This window comes from Monodon monoceros, unplaced genomic scaffold (assembly GCF_005190385.1).
Source record: "Monodon monoceros isolate NGI ecotype Baffin Bay Population unplaced genomic scaffold, NGI_Narwhal_1 Super_Scaffold_3, whole genome shotgun sequence".
Lineage (NCBI taxonomy): Eukaryota > Metazoa > Chordata > Mammalia > Artiodactyla > Monodontidae > Monodon > Monodon monoceros.
Window position 1 is genome coordinate 22,433,230 of NW_021703780.1, and position 12,760 is coordinate 22,445,989.

The following is a 12,760-nucleotide window of genomic DNA, read 5'->3' on the forward strand; positions in this document are numbered from 1 at the left end:
AAACGGTGGTACACCCATACAATGAAATATTATTCAGCACGATAAAGAAATGAGCTATCAAACCATGCAAAAGACATGGAGGAACATTACATGTGTATAGCTAAGTGAAAGAAGTCAGTCTGAAAAAGCTACATATTGTATGATTCCAACTATTGAACATTCTGGAAAAGGCTATAGAGACAGTGAAAAAGGTTGATGGTTGCCAGGGGTTGGTGGCTTGTGTGAGGGATGAATAAATGGAGCACAGGAGATTTTTAGGGCAGTGAAACTATTTTGCATGACATTATAATGATGGATACGTGACATTATGCATTAGTCAAAATCCATAGAACTGTACAACACAAAGAGCAAACCCTACTGTAAACTATAGACTTTAGCTAGTAATAATGTACCAGTATTGGTTCATCCATTGTAACAAATGTATCACACTAATGCAAGATGTTAAGAATCGGGGAAACTCCGAAGTGGGGAAAAGATGGTATATAGGAAGTCTCTGTATTTTCTGCTCAGTTTTTATGTAAACCTAAAAATTCTCTAAAGAATAGAGTCTAGTTAAAAAAGTAAACATAGGAGGTAATGTAATTATAAATAACCTTAACTGTTTCGAAAGTGGAAAGACTTTGTTATCTTAAATAATCAAGACATAATAAAAAGAGTGTCCTAGTAGTTAAATTCTGCCATTTTAGGAGGTAATGAACTGAATTGCTATCATAATGCAAAAGCATGTAATGGTGAGGGTTGAGGGGTGGATTTTATATTTTAACTCCAAATGCCAAAGGTAAACAAAAACTGGCAACAAAACCAAACCAAAATAGTGCTCAAACAAGGAACCAAAATCAAATCCTTACCATGCTACAACTGACACATGTCTGGAGCACAGGGTCCAGGAGCTGGACTCACTGAGGGATCTCCAAATTGCCAGTCAGGAAAGGGCCACAGCAGGCGTGCGAAGACCCGGTGCCTGGATGGAAAAGATGGGTGTCTGAGGTGGGCTATGACTCATGGCAACAAACTGTCAAAGACGAAACCCAGATAAATGAGATTTATTTTATGCGGGCTATTGCATTCAGGAGAGAACTCCAGATTCAAAGATCAGTGCCTCTGCAAAGTGGTTTGCTTTAGATTTTTATAGGGAATAGTAGACGAGTTACAGGTGAAGTTATTTACATTGGGAATTGCTCGGAAATCTCAATCAGATGAATAGAAAATATTTATCTCTGGGTCTAGTTACTTTTAAGGGGATTGTACAGAAAAGGGTTAACATAGAAGCCTGAGATTGCTATTCTTAGAAAGATCAGCTTGCAAGATGGGCCCTTAGCTGGCATCTGGAAACTAAGATTTTGAAATAGTTCCCACCATTTCTTAAATGACACAAGTGGCTCACTCTGCCTAAACTGTGCAAACAATATGGTTTATCCTGAACACTTTCCTTCTGGGAGTTCTGGTGCATGCTAGGCAGCTACCAATAAATACCTGCACACTGAGTCTCTAATGAATGAATTTCCCTTGTGGACATTTCCCATGTGTTGTCTTTGCACTTATATACAATATATTATATATATATATATAAAACGACTCCTATTTATAGATTAGAATGTTATTGTTGTTAATGGTGCAGTAGGTACTGCCTTTGGGATTTCTCATTATTCATGTTGTTCAGTTAATTAGGCTTTAATTACAACAACTAAACATTTCTAAATATTGTATTTCCATTTTCAAATAGTTGTGATAGCACTTTTCTATGTAAAATGGTGTAAGAAATAATTTTATTAGGATCAGTGGGTTCTAATAATGTCCACATCAAGTATCCGAGCTCTTTCTTCTTGATAAAGACAAAGACTGTGTCTTTGCTGTGGCTAACGTGGGTAGTATGCTGGGTAATGCTTTAGTTCTTTTAAGATGAGGCCCTAAATTCAAGCCCCTTAATATGAAATTTGAGCTTAACTTCTGCCTCTGAGAAAAATTATGTAGGACACGAAATCCTAAAACTCCCACTACAACAAGAAAGAAGGTGAGATGAATCACAATTACAAACATCATATTTGTAAAACATGGGAGTGTTATGGAAGCAATGAAGACTGTATGAATTTGAGTTTCAGAGAATGGTAAACCCTTCTGTGGTGAGCTTATATTAACTGGATTTTTTTCTTTTGTTTTGTAACATACTGAGATTAGCTTGTAAAAGGACTGTTCTGGAGGAAAGAGAAACCCGAAAGGATTTCGTTGGTTAAGGGAGCTGACATGATAATTTAGAAACTACAGGAGCCCCAAATATGATTAGTTTCCCTAATGAGACACTTGATAGATTGGGGGACTATACAAGCATACTTGGGGAGTTTGGCCAAAGGCTTCTAAGGACAGAGTAAAATCTTCCATAATCATACTGTTTAAAACAGAAAGTCCAGCTAGAGACAGGCCTCTATCTTGTACACACAGCTGCTCTCCCTTTCAAGATGTTTGCTAGATTTGAAGCTGTAGGAGATAGGAGACTAAAAACTCAAAATATCTGAGGGCCAGCACGTCATCTCCTACAGTCTTCCACAGCTAAAGAGACAAACATCTGTCAGGGTAAAACAAACAAACAAAGAAACAAAAAATGCTCAGGAAATTCAAGGAACAAGAACAAACTAGACCTAGTAAAGATGTGAAAATTTAAACTGCATGATTAGCCAACCTCACCAAATTGACATGTCTAAAACAATATATAGAACAGTGTTAGAATGCATATTACTTTCAAATGTACCTGGAACATATATCAAAATAGACCATATAATGAACCATGAACAAAATCTCCAAAGACTTAAGTTATGTAGTATATACTCTCACATCACAGTGGAATTAAATTATAAATCAATGAATGTATCTAGAAAATCTCCCACTGTTTGGAAATTAAGCAAAGAACACATTTCTAAATAACACTGGGAACAAATAAGAAATCAAATGGAAAATATAAAATAGGTAGAATTGAATGATAATGAAAATATGACATATTAAAAGTGCTGAGGTGTAATTAGAGCAGTGTTGAGAGGCAAATTCATGTCTTTAAATGTATATGTTAAAAAGAGAAGGTTGAAAATCAAATATTTAAGCTTTCATCAAAAGAAGCTAGATAAACAAGAGCAAATTAATTCTAAGAAAGTAAAATGAAGAAGATGCTAAAAATAAGAGGAGATATCCATTGAAATGAAAGCTAATACACAATAGAAAAAAATCAACAAAGCAAAAATATTAACATCTTTTTGCCAATGAAGTTAATGATTTAGATGAAACAATTTGTCACAGAGTGAAAAATGCAATTTGCCATAGCTGACATAAGAAGAAATAGAAAATCTGATCTGTCCTATATCAATCAGAGAAATAGAATCTCTAATATGAAATTTTCCTACAAATTAAACTTTAGGTCAATATAGCTCACTGGTGAATTCTTCCAAATATTTAAGAAAGAAATAATACAAATTGTACACAAATTCTTCCAGATAATATAAAAGGAAAGCTTCCCAGCTTACTTGATGAAGTTAGCATGATCCTGATATCAAAACTTGACTAGGACATTATAAAACTAGAAAATTTCAGGTCAATATATCTCAGGGAAATAGATGAAAAATTCTAAATATTGGTAAATTGAATCCAGCAACATATTAAAAGAATAATCTATTATGACCACATGGAACTCATTCTGTAAATTTAAGAATATTTGGTTTAGCCTGTAAAAAGCAATATACATTACCACACTGAATTTTAAAGGAAAAAAATTATATGTATATCTCAATAGATGCAGAAAAATTATTTAATAAGGTTCAATCCCCATTCATAATTACAATTTATACAAACTAGGAATAAAGGTATCTTCTTCAATCTAAAAGAGTATTCAGGGGAAAAAACCCTACAACTAACCTTATGCAATGGTGAAATATTGAAAGCTTTCTTTGAGATTAGGAAAAAGACAGGACTGTCCACCATAGTAACCTCTATTCAGTATTGTACTGGATGTTCTAAACAACAGGTAAGGGGAAAAAAAGTATAAAGACTAGAAAGAAGTAAAATCAGCATTGATCACACTGACATGATAGCATACATACAAATCCAAATGATCTACTAACAATTATCATTAATAAGTAGATCTAGCAAATTTACTGTATATAAGGTGGATATACAAAAATAAATGGCATGTCTCTATACTAACGATAAGCAATTAGAAAATGAAATTTAAGAAGAAATGCCATGTAAAATAGCATTGTTAAACATCAAATGCAGAGCAGTTAATCTTTTAAAACAACACTTCAACACTGAAAACTTCCAAACATTGTTGAGAGAAATTAAAGACTTGAATGGAGGAATCTACCATGGTCCTGGCCAGAAAAATCCAATCTTGCTAAAATATTAATTCTCCCCAAACTTACTTATAGATTTTATGCATCGCCAAAAAAACAAAAAACAAAAACAAACAAAAAACTGCTAGCAGGATTTTGGGGGAGAGTGGGAGGTGGAAATTGACAGTTGATTCTAACATTTATATTGAAATAATAATTTTTTAAAAATCCAGAATAGCTATGGCAATCCAAAGTGAGAAAAACAAAACTGAGCCCCTATATTATCAGATATTATTACTTATTTTTAAGTTAAAAAAATTAAGACAGTGTAATATTGGTGTAAAGACAGACATATACCAATGGGACAGAATAGAGAGCCTAGGAAAGAAAAAACACGTATGCAGTTCCCTGTTTGATGACAAGGAGACATTGCAATTCAGTGGGGAAAAGATTGACTTTTCAATAAACAATGCTGGGTCAATTGAAATCATACAGTAAAGAAAATGATTTCAATCCTTATCTCACACCATATATAAATTGAAAATGGAATATAAACTTAAATGTTAAAAGTAAAATACTTAAACTTCTAGAAGAAAACATAGAATAGCTTCATGACTTTAGTGTAGGCAAATATTTCTGAACTAGGATGCAAAAAAGCACTAACTGTAAAGATTGGACTTCATTAAAAGTCCAATTGGACTTCATTAAAACTGAAAAGTTCAAAATACAAAATTAGGAGAACTAAAGGTGTGCCACAAATTAGAAGATATTTGCAACATGTATACCTGACAAAGGACTTGCATTCACAATACGTAATGAACTACAAATCAATTTTGTAAAAACTGGCAATCAACCCAAGTTTTTAAATGGGGAAAAGCATATGGGAAGATGCAAAATATCATAGTCATCAAAAATGCAAGTCAAGATCACAAAGACCTATCACTACATCCTGGCCTGAGTAGCTAAAATTAAAATAACAATACCCAGTAGTGGCTAGGCTGTGAAGCAACCAGAAGCCTCATACATTGTTTTCAGTAGTGAGAACTGGTACGTGCATTTTGGAAAACAGTTTAGCAGCACCTAATAAAGTTAAACATACATATATCCTATAGACCAGCAATTCCACCTATGTATCTATCTAATAAATCAGTGATTATGTTCACCTAAAACCATGCACAGGAAGGTTCAGTGCTTTTTATAATAACCCTAAATTGAAAACCAAATGTCCATCGACTTCAGAATGGGTAAGTAAATTGTAGTATATCCATAAAATGGAAGTCGATACATAGGAACAAACTGCTTTTAACTACTTTAGAAAACATAGGTGAATCTCAAAGACAATATTGAGTGAAAGAAGCCAGACATAAGAATGTGGAGTCTACCTGATTCATTGTAGAAGTTTAAAAACAAATGACAGTAGATATAGTGAAAGAGTTCAGAACAGTGGCTTACTTTGCAGGGGTATCAAATCAGAGGGAGCAGGAGGGAGCATGCATGGTGACAAAGGGGTGTAAACTTGTAAAAATCAACACGCTGTACACTTAAGATTTGGGTACTTTACTGTATATAACTTATACCTTAATAGAATAGAAAGGAATAAAAAACGACTGAAAGAGTAAAAGATATTTAAGCGTCAAGTTAGAAATGATCCCAAATGATGTTGTCTCATGTATCTAGGAAGCTTACCATTCCAACAGGAAGCTCTGAATCACCACACCCCTATAGCTATCCAATTCGTATCCTTAAGAACAATACATAAATTTTCTTTTATCACTGTTTTTTTGTTCTTCCTATCATACTCAGGAAACTTTGAGTATGTTTCCCCATTGCCTGAGTTTTTGTTGGTACAATTATTTTTGAAATGGGAAATACGTTACATTTTCAGAAAACAAGGCAAAAATTTTTCTTTTTTCTTTCTGAAATGGAAGAGGTTGTTAAGAAAAGACTATTTAAAGGGAGTAGCTGAGACAAAATTAGCCAGGGGGTAGCCGAAATAGCTCAGTTGGGAGAGCGTTAGACTGAAGATCTAAAGGTCCCTGGTTCAATCCCGGGTTTCGGCACTTATTGGACACCCTTTTGTAATTGTGAACTAGGAGATACTGACCCAATACCAAGTGTCCGTCACCTTCAAATATATTGTCCCTAGTGCCATTTATACAGTGAGGAGTTACATACATTTACCCTTAATTTCCATGGCAAAAAGCAATTCTATGCCCATATGCATAAATTCTTCCACAGCTTCAAGTAATTCCTTGCGGTAAAGAAAACAAAAATACCCCCAAAATACCCCACAAAACTTAGTGCTTTATTTAGTTTGCACCTAGATGTTATTAAAGGCATCTGTAAGAAGCAGGGCATAAGCACTTTCAATTCTCCACTTATTTACAGTAATTCTTTCGGTGTTCAAATTACTCAAACAAGCTCATTCCTTCGCGAAGGCTTTCTATGTGAACATCAGGGATCTATACACAAACTGTGGGATGTACCAGGATCTTCAAAAGCCAGAATGTGGTTGATTTTGACAAGTACAGAGGACGTGTGACTGCAGAAGAGGTGTCAGATAGATGTCTTTTCTGTGATTTTTGAGCACCTTGAAGTCTTAGCTCTTGCAACCCAAGACAAGAGCTCTTGAAGACTAGAGGAATAAAACTTAGAAGACTCTGGCGGAACTTGAGCCAGTAACGGTTGAATATTTACCACTAGAAACCCACACTTCTCTCTTGCGCCAGTGTCGGCCTAAAAATCAACAAAATCATCACCTGCTGATTCATTTAGCTTTAAATTAATATATTCGTTGAAAATTTAACTAAGGGTCAGTCAGCATGAAAGTTCGAAAAGTAGAAAAGAAATGATACAACCTCATGAAATGTAAAGGGACATTTCCCGAGGCTGCAGGAGATTCCTTCAACTTCACATGTTAAAAACTATAGCCTCACCAAGGACCAAAGAGCACATCTCACTTTTTCTATCCTCTCCAACCTAGTGCTTGGATCCTCTGCTTCTCAAAATGGAAGTTGAGTGATACAGAGAATGAACAGTTGGGTGAAAATTTTAATACCGACTTGAAAAAATTAGGTCACTAAGTTGAAAGTCATTAAAGAGACGTTTGCTATTAGTGATCCAGTAGGGACATGCTTCTAAAAACCGGAGGCTCCCTTCATTCACGATTGAAAATCTCATAACAGTGCTTTCTCCACAAATAAACTAGACAGCCTCTGCATGAAAATTTCTCTGTGGATTTTCTAGTCCAAATAAGAAGAATTGAAATCGTGCAGTTTCCTCATGAAAGTCTATGAATGTGGTTTGAGGGAGCGGGGGAAAAGAAGTTCCTTTTATTTTTCAAACACAAAAAATGTAAACAAATTTACTTTCTTAAAAGAGAGTAACTTTCAGAGTAGCAGATTAGTTCAGTTGGTTAGACCGTGGTGCTAACAACACCAAGAGGGCGGGTTTGATTCCCGTAGCGGCCAGTCGAGGTGTGGTTTTGGCCTTCTGGTGCCTGCCGAGTAGGCACTTAGAATCCAAAGTACGTATTAACTCCGAAACGCTGCTGCTCAGAACAGGAAGTTCAGATATTGTCTTCTTGGTGAAGCAAGAAAGCTATGTATTTTCGTTCCGCCTTGGTTGTTGTAGTTTTTCAAAGTAAAAATAACTTTAAAAGTTCAAGTTTATTGAAGAAAATTGAAGGAGTAGTGTGGGAACGAGACGGTTGTGTTTTAGGGAAGGATTAAGGTTAAAAAGAGTTACGAAATGTGCCTGCTTAGTTTTCGTGAACCTTCAGGAGACAGTGTTATTTTGGCGCTTTAAACGAGTTTCAATCGAGAAAAGAAAGCAAGCTCAGGGTGGCCAGCGACTGAGTTGTTTAGAGCGTGGTCCTAGTAGCAGCAAGACGCGGGGTGTGTTCCCATAACGTCTGTGCTTCGTTCTCTTTCCTTATCCCAGGCAGTTTCCAAGGTAAATGCCCGCTCCACGTGAGGTTGCACTTGGCTTTCATGGAAGATCTTCTCTCCCTTTAGCAGTAAAGAGCTGGGAACGGGATAAGAAGCTGTAAGACGCCAGTTCTCCTTTCAATCCGTTCACAGCCCAACAGACTTGGGCCCCCGGAGGCAGCGCGCTTGGTGGTTCCTTTCGTTTCAGCCTCAGGGGCTCCTCATAGCGCACGTCGGCAACTTCGATAAATTTACCTGCGGTGCAGAGCGATGATACAAGCTACACCTTCGGAAATCGAGCCACATATTAAGATGCTCTTTTGGTTTAGTTTGAGAAATGTTTCCCACCCCCCACCCACCCTCCCGCCTTGGCAGTGATTTCCCCCCAGCCTCTCTATTCTGTCTCCACACAGAGAAAAGAGGCAGGTCTGTTTTTTGGAGGGGCCGCTCCAAAGCTGCCTTCCCACGTCTTCCTTACACGCTCATCTTTTCCTGGGGTGTTTACTTTAAAAAAATAAAGGGGAGGGCACTCCTCTTGGTTCTTCTGTCCACTGAGGTCCGGTTTCCCAGCTCCTGCCTACTTCCAGAAGATGGTCAGTTACGGCTGGTGAGGGAGGGGGAAGAGGGGCATCCGCCGGGCTTCAGAACTGAACCCTAATGGGCCCAACTGAGTGAGACAAGGAGCCTCTCGCATCCCGCGTCCACAACAGCCGAACCTTTCTTTACTCAACCTTTCCCCAGGAGATGTCCCTTTTCTTTTTGCTAGTAGCCATGCGAGGAAAGAGCTGTGCAGGGTAGTCCTCTGTGAGTGAGGACTCTTCCCAATGGGAAAAAATATTGATGGAGAAGATACTGCGTGATGAAAGGAAGAAAATTTTCAGGATGGTCCTCTGATGCTTCTGAAGTCTCTTTCAGACTCAACTGACAGAAGGTGAAGGATCACTTCCACGAAAGTACTTTCGAAAGACTTTAAAAATTGTTTCAGTATCCTTTTGAAAAAAGTACCTAGGAAGATGAAGGAAAAACTGAGCTTACCGAGCCAACAAGGAGTCGAACCTAGAACCTTCTGATTGGTAGTCGGACGTGTTAACCATTGCACCATTGGCCCGGGCTGAATAAGTGTTCTCATGTTCATATTTTCATTACCATCCACAGTTTATGCCAGCTGAAAGAATGATTGCTTTTTTTTTTTTAATTGAGTAAGAGGTTAAAACCAGCGACTGTATGGACTTTGGGAAAGCATGATTTCTTTTGTGCTTTGGTTGCATAACACAGATTTACATAAAATGTTTTCTTTGAAAACGATGGTTAATCTTCACTTATTCTCTGACTACGCAGTTGAAAACTTGTTTGGTGCTTAGTATGCAGCAGCTCTCGTTGCTTGAACAAATCTCTATGAACTCAGTTATCTATTCACTTTTCCTCACTCTATTTCACATCCTTTCTTACCCAGCTTATATTACTGCCTAGTTTTGAGCTCTTCATTCCTTTTTTTTTTTCTCAGAATATTCATCTGCCCTCAAAATGCAATAAGGAGACAAGAATTCAACAGAAATATACATTTTAAGAATCTCATTTGAAAAATAAACTTAGAAAACAGAATAGAATTGGCTTAAAAACGTACTTAGCTGTTCAAAGTAGGCAAAATAGCTGAAAATGCAAAAGTGCTTTAAGAGTGGTTTAGTACGTTAAGGAGACCAAGTTTTTGAAATTCAAGGCAAAGTCAGAAGTTAAAATGTAATATATCCTCTCTGTGCCTCAATTTCCTCGTTTGTATAAAATGCTTGTCTTAAAGAGCGCGTAGCAAATATGATGGAATATTATCTTAAATTTTTATGGCTCTCACCAGCAGCCGCTGGGAATGCTTTAAAGAAGCATTCTTTATAATCGGCTCTCTACAATCACAAAGAGAAACGATTTTCCCAAACTCCAACGTCTCCTCTGTACAGTTTGCTGCTGTAAACTCTCTTAACAGATTTAACAACTTCATTTCATCGCAGCCAGTATTTTTGAGCGCGCTCTAAACCCGGTGAGGACAGTGGGGAGGCTGGGCTCAGGAGGCTCACAGAGCAATGAAAGGGATTGAAATCTGGCTGCCGCCCACGCTCTTTGAAAATTTGTGTTCTAAATCGGAACTGCAGCCTGAGTGATTTCTGTGAGGCGAGTTGGCACAGCAGTAAATTTTGCGGAAGCCACATCGAAAACGCTGTGAGCAGGAGTTGAACCTGCGCGGGGAATCCCCATTGGGTTTCGAGTCCAACGCCTTAACCACTCGGCCATCACAGCTCATCAGCAGCGCCTCTCTTCATCAGACTAAAGACAAGTATGTATTGTTTCCATGCAAAGTGGAAGAAGAGATAAGATCACGGACTTCTAAGTGTCCCCAAGAAAAACTTCTCCAACTCCAGGCTTGCTTATTTCACTCAGTGGCGATTTCGACTTTTCAGATATTTAGGCAAAAAAAAAAAAATTGGCAACATTTTTTAATACTTCAATTTTTCTTTCATTCCATGGATGTGGGGGAATTGTCTTGTTCTACCTATAAAATCTGAAAAACTTCTCACCACCCCAACTGCTACAGCCCTGCTCCAAGAAACCTTCATCTCTAACATGGAATGTTACACAAATCTCTTAATAGGTTTCCCTTCTTCCACCTTTTTCATCCCTACAAAACATTCTATGAAAAACAGTCTGAGAGATCTTTGTGAACCTAAAACACTTTATGGCACAGCTTTGCTCAAAACTGAACCGGCAACTCCTCATTTCATCAGAGTAAATGCCAAAGTCCTCACTGGGCCTACTGGATTGTCCGTGATCTCATTTCTCTGGTTGTACTCCTTCTTGCCTACTCTGCTGCCATTAATACTGACCCTCTTGTTTTACATTGTATGTATCAGGCACATTGCTGTCTCAGGGCCTTTGCACTGACTGTTCCCCCTGCTGGTAATACTCTTGCTTTGATATATGTATGACTCAGCCCCTTATCTACTTCAGGTCTTTTCTCAAATATCACCTTATCAGTGAAACAGGGCCATAAGTATAAACTCCCCTCATTCCAATGCTTCTCCTCCCCTCATTCCAGTGCTTCTCCTCCCCTTATTTCAATGCTTCTCCTCCCCGTTCTTTATTTTTTTTCCATATCACTTATGATCATTTGACACACTTTAAAACTAGCTTGTTTATTTTGTGTATTTTCTGTCTCCTCTATGAGAGTGCAAACTCCAATGAGGGCAGAGATTTTTGTCTGTTTACTGCTAGACTCCCAGTACCTAGAGGAATGTCTGGTACATTTATTGAATGGATGACATTCAATAAATATTTGCTGAAAATGAATGAAATGGGTTTTAATATCCCATTTTGCAGATGAGGAAGTGAGATGCAGAGAGGTTATTAAGTTTCCCAGGATCACAACATAATAAAACCAAGACAGAAACCCAGCATTCAGACTTCCTTCCTAAAGATCTTTCTGCTCTTCCAGAGATGCCTTAAGGGTTAGGGATGAAATTGAGGGGAGAGGATAGGGAAGCAGTGTTGGCTGACTTGGAGAAAGAGGAAGAACTACAGAGGTTGGGATGGTTCAAAACAAACAGCTTCCTCCGCAAGAACCATGTATTTGACTAGAACTTTTCTGATGCTCACATTCAAAGGCAGCAATCTATATAGTGTGTCTTAGGGAACACTGCCTCAACATCAGGACCATTGTTCATACCCATTCTCTTAAATGAAAAAATTCAAGTCTCCTTTGGTTCTGAAATATTCATTTCCCTATTTCCTCCAGGGGAGCAATACCAATAACAAGCATAATGTTTGTGACAGTTATCTCTGGTTACTCTCCATATCCTCTGAGACTCTTCATATCTGGCTTTCTCTGCCTTCTCCCTAATCTGGTAAAATCACTTTCATATTCTATGCTCAGTATCACCATCTTAATATCCATGTCTTTCTGTAGGCCCACCCTTCTTCTAGAAAACTGCAATAATGTGGAACACTTTAGCCCCAGTCACTCATGGATGCAAATACTGGCTCCAAATTTTACAACCTGGTGATCTTGAGCACTCCTCCGCGTCTGCATCTATAAAACAAGTAAATGATTGTCAATAATAACGGCACCTACCCCCTTACGCTTGCTTGTTAGTTTATACATGAAAAATCAATAACTACTTGATTTAATAGCTGGTAACAAATGGTAGCTATTACTACTGTTCTAGTTCTTTCTTCCCCATTTTTAGTTTCAACAACATAACATGCGGAGGGAATCAGAATATGCCACCCCAAAATATACCACTTTGGCATAAGGATGGTTTTGAAGGCAACGGAGAAAAAGCAAACACAGGAAGGACTCTCAGCCCTCTTCCTCTCTGCCTAAAAGCAGGGCGTTAATTTCCCTTTGTGAAGATGTTCCCCTCCCCATCTCCTGTACCAGAAGGAGGAGAACAACCCTTATCACCAGAGATGGAAAGTCAACACCAAGATGACTGCACAACCAACCTTACTAAAATAACCCTTATCTTCTATTAGTTG

The 12,760-nt window shown here is 37.8% G+C and overlaps 1 protein-coding gene and 3 non-coding genes across 4 annotated transcripts in view; 2 read left to right on the top strand and 2 right to left on the bottom strand.

Moving 5' to 3' along the window:
• Window positions 1–12,760, top strand: part of LOC114907338 (zinc finger protein 850-like) — a 347,786-nt gene that overhangs the window by 138,934 nt on the left and 196,092 nt on the right.
• TRNAF-GAA lies at window positions 6,298–6,370 on the top strand. Its single transcript has one exon. It is a non-coding gene; the product is annotated as a tRNA-Phe (tRNA).
• Window positions 9,275–9,347, bottom strand: TRNAG-ACC. Its single transcript has one exon. It is a non-coding gene; the product is annotated as a tRNA-Gly (tRNA).
• Window positions 10,444–10,525, bottom strand: TRNAS-CGA. Its single transcript has one exon. It is a non-coding gene; the product is annotated as a tRNA-Ser (tRNA).